Here is a 5,000-nt window from a genome sequence, read left to right as displayed (position 1 = left end):
TTGGCCGTGCACCCCATGTTACCTTCTGACCTAGCTGACACCCCCCCCCCCCCCACACGCTCAGTCTCGTTGTATTTGGCCGACATTTGTTTTTATATGATTATGGCAAATAATCACAGAATGTCTCCGTACAACAGTGGTCTACTGGATTTTGCCGTTTGTGATAAATAACACCATAAAACCGTCATTACCCTTTTCATGTCACGGTACCCCCTAGAGGGTGTTCACCGTGCACCACAAGGGGTGCACGGCACACACCCCATAGAGGGTGTTCACCGTGCACCACAAGGGGTGCACGGCACACACCCCATAGAGGGTGTTCACCGTGCACCACAAGGGGTGCACGGCACGCACCCCATAGAGGGTGTTCACGCACCACAAGGGGTGCACGGCACGCACCCCATAGAGGGTGTTCGCGCACCACAAGGGGTGCACGGCACGCACCCCATAGAGGGTGTTCGCGCACCACAAGGAGGGCACGGCACGCACCCCATAGAGGGTGTTCGCGCACCACAAGGGGTGCACGGCACACACCCCATAGAGGGTGTTCGCGCACCACAAGGGGTGCACGGCACGCACCACAAGGGGTGCACGGCACGCACCCCATAGAGGGTGTTCGCGCACCACAAGGGGTGCACGGCACACACCCCATAGAGGGTGTTCGCGTACCACAAGGGGTGCACGGCACGCACCCCATAGAGGGTGTTCGCGCACCACAAGGGGTGCACGGCACACACCCCATAGAGGGTGTTCGCGCACCACAAGGGGTGCACGGCACGCACCCCATAGAGGGTGTTCGCGTACCACAAGGGGTGCACGGCACGCACCCCATAGAGGGTGTTCGCGCACCACAAGGGGTGCACGGCACGCACCCCATAGAGGGTGTTCACGCACCACAAGGGGTGCACGGCACGCACCCCATATGAGGGCGTTCGCGCACCACAAGGGGTGCACGGCACGCACCCCATAGAGGGTGTTCGCGTACCACAAGGGGTGCACGGCACGCACCCCATAGAGGGTGTTCACGCACCACAAGGGGTGCTCGGCACGCACCCCATATGAGGGCTGAGGTAGAAGGTCGTCGTCGCTGCTGACTGAATTCTGTCTCTTCAACATACACAGTATAGAGACATTTTTAATGATAAAGATAAAGTATCCCACCTCTTCAAGATAGCCTTCCCCAGCTGAGGTCTGGTTAAGATGTCCCCCCATCCCATCCCTTCCCCAGCTGAGGTCTGGTTAAGATGTCCCCCCATCCCATCCCTTCCCCAGCTGAGGTCTGGTTAAGATGTCCCCCCCATCCCTTCCCCAGCTGAGGTCTGGTTAAGATGTCCCCCCCATCCCATCCCTTCCCCAGCTGAGGTCTGGTTAAGATGTCCCCCCATCCCATCCCTTCCCCAGCTGAGGTCTGGTTAAGATGTCCCCCCATCCCATCCCTTCCCCAGCTGAGGTCTGGTTAAGATGTCCCCCCCCCATCCCTTCCCTTCCCCAGCTGAGGTCTGGTTAAGATGTCCCCCCCCCCATCCCTTCCCCAGCTGAGGTCTGGTTAAGATGTCCCCCCCCTTCCCTTCCCCAGCTGAGGTCTGGTTAAGATGTCCCCCCCATCCCTTCCCTTCCCCAGCTGAGGTCTGGTTAAGATGTCCCCCCCATCCCTTCCCCAGCTGAGGTCTGGTTAAGATGTCCCCCCCATCCCTTCCCCAGCTGAGGTCTGGTTAAGATGTCCCCCCCATCCCTTCCCCAGCTGAGGTCTGGTTAAGATGTCCCCCCCCATCCCTTCCCCAGCTGAGGTCTGGTTAAGATGTCCCCCCCCCATCCCTTCCCTTCCCCAGCTGAGGTCTGGTTAAGATGTCCCCCCCCCATCCCTTCCCTTCCCCAGCTGAGGTCTGGTTAAGATGTCCCCCCCCATCCCTTCCCCAGCTGAGGTCTGGTTAAGATGTCCCCCCCATCCCTTCCCCAGCTGAGGTCTGGTTAAGATGTCCCCCCCCCATCCCTTCCCCAGCTGAGGTCTGGTTAAGATGTCCCCCCCCCCATCCCTTCCCTTCCCCAGCTGAGGTCTGGTTAAGATGTCCCCCCCCCATCCCATCCCTTCCCCAGCTGAGGTCTGGTTAAGATGTCCCCCCCCATCCCTTCCCCAGCTGAGGTCTGGTTAAGATGTCCCCCCCCCATCCCTTCCCTTCCCCAGCTGAGGTCTGGTTAAGATGTCCCCCCCATCCCTTCCCTTCCCCAGCTGAGGTCTGGTTAAGATGTCCCCCCCATCCCATCCCTTCCCCAGCTGAGGTCTGGTTAAGATGTCCCCCCCATCCCTTCCCCAGCTGAGGTCTGGTTAAGATGTCCCCCCCATCCCTTCCCCAGCTGAGGTCTGGTTAAGATGTCCCCCCCATCCCTTCCCCAGCTGAGGTCTGGTTAAGATGTCCCCCCCATCCCTTCCCCAGCTGAGGTCTGGTTAAGATGTCCCCCCCATCCCTTCCCCAGCTGAGGTCTGGTTAAGATGTCCCCCCATCCCTTCCCCAGCTGAGGTCTGGTTAAGATGTCCCCCCCATCCCTTCCCTTCCCCAGCTGAGGTCTGGTTAAGATGTCCCCCCCATCCCTTCCCTTCCCCAGCTGAGGTCTGGTTAAGATGTCCCCCCCCATCCCTTCCCTTCCCCAGCTGAGGTCTGGTTAAGATGTCCCCCCCCATCCCTTCCCTTCCCCAGCTGAGGTCTGGTTAAGATGTCCCCCCCCCATCCCTTCCCTTCCCCAGCTGAGGTCTGGTTAAGATGTCCCCCCCCATCCCTTCCCTTCCCCAGCTGAGGTCTGGTTAAGATGTCCCCCCCATCTCTTGCTTAGCCTTTCATGTTTTTAACCTAGCACTGACATTTTACTTGCCTTTTTGTTGACACGGAGGTGTGTAGTATTGTTCACGGTGTGGACACGGAGGTGTAATATGGCCTCAAAGGCAGAACGACCTGCATATTATAAATATGAAGTAGTATTGTTCACGGTGTGGACACGGAGGTGTGTAGTATTGTTCACGGTGTGGACACGGAGGTGTGTAGTATTGTTCACGGTGTGGACACGGAGGTGTAATATGAAGTAGTATTGTTCACGGTGTGGGACACGGAGGTGTAATATGGCCTCAAAGGCAGAACGACCTGCAGGCACAGGCAGAACGACCTGCAGGCACAGGCAGGCAGAGAAGTGAACATTCAAGAGGTTTTACTGTATATTCTCAAAAAACCACACTGGGAAAAAATAACAAGGAACTTCAAAATGTAGTAGAAAAAGACACACAAACTAGAACCGACCACATCATAAACGACAACGACAAGGAACTATGAACACACTAGGGCAGGGGTGGGCAACTTTGACGATGGGCAACTATATTTCCACTCACTCCCTATAGGGCCATATATTGCTGTCGAATTCGAATTGAAATCTTGAATTTTTGCTATTTTTGAATTGGAATCCTGAAAATTTACATTTTTATGCCATTTCAAATGCCTTTAATTATACTTGTGTTGAGCAATGAGCTACTAATTTAGACTTTAGAAGTAATTAAAGCGGGTCATGTTTGCATGTTGTGGAATTGTAACAGCTGAAACCAATATTATATCAGTATTCTGACATTAACCTGAGGGCCGCATTAAGTGAAGGTGGGGGCCGCATGTGGCCCCCGGGCCGCCAGTTGCCCACCCCTGCACTAGGGCATATATACAAAGACTATATAACACAGGTGAACTGGAAACAGACAATCAACACTACAGGCAAACATAACACAGGTGTCTGGGGTTACAATCATACAGGGAGGTGACACAAGGCAGGCAACAGCAAAACAAGACAGACAGGAAAGCACAGAACTTTACAAAATAACATAGTACTGGGAAAATAAAGTAATAAACTACCAGAATACAACACTGAAACGTAACAAGAATACAAGTAAATGTCCAAAAAGGAATAAATACATCCACCCTCAAGGACCGCCGGTGGTCCCCGGACCTGCGTTATAAAGGGAAACACTGATTTTAAACGACATACTGACAGGCCAATTTTTACAGTCTGGGAAACACGTTGAAAAGGAGGAGGGTAAGAGTAGTGGTTTTCAAAGCTGGGGCATGCGGCCCCCACGGGGGTGGCCTGGGGCACCGGTGTAGCAAAATGGAACGGAGAGGCCGGGAAAAAAACCTGAAAACAAGTCTGTACTAATTCAAATAATTAGTCTAGGGTTCTCTGAGTGTGAATACATGGCATAACATACCATTTATTGATCACTTGTGTGAATGCGTGCTCTGTGTGTGCGTGTGTGTGTGTGTGCATTCGTGCATGTGTGTGTGTGTGTGTGTGCGTGTGTGTGTGTGTGTGTGCGTGTGTGTGTTTTCCAGCTGAACGCGAGGGCTTCCCTTTGCAGCAAGATGGAGCCTAACCCTGAAATGTAGGTCAGGAGGCATCGCATCACACTGTCACACTGTTACATAACCAAATGCGCACGCACGCACGCACGCACGCACGCACGCACGCACGCATGCACGCACGCACGCACGCACGCACGCACGCACGCACGCACGCACGCACACACACACACACACACACACACACACACACACACACACACACACACACACATACTGTATGTGTGTGTGTAGGTCAGCCTAACATAACATTGGCCCCCTACCGTCCTCCTGAGCTCTATAGTGAACGTGTCCAAAGCAAACAAGTCTTTATGAAAAATAGCAGACCTACGAGCTTGTAGATCTGCTATTTTTCAATAGCTAAAGAATAACATAATGCCCATTTCCCCCTTTATATTTACTTAGATACTTAGTAACCTAAAAATAATGACAAGCAATCCTATAGTTAAAACAATGATTGAAGTCTGGCATGAGGTCAATATATTTTTGGGAGAACTTCCACGTCTCTCTCGCTTCAGCCCAATTTGGGCTATAATAATCAATTTGTGCCATGCAGGTAGAGCTGATGGGGGGGGGGGTTAAATTATGGGCTGATAGGGGAATAGGCCAATTAAG

The sequence above is a fragment of the Electrona antarctica genome (assembly GCF_951216825.1).
Source record: "Electrona antarctica genome assembly, chromosome: 14".
Taxonomy (NCBI): Eukaryota; Metazoa; Chordata; class Actinopteri; order Myctophiformes; family Myctophidae; genus Electrona; species Electrona antarctica.
Note: the sequence above shows the minus strand (reverse complement) of the source record.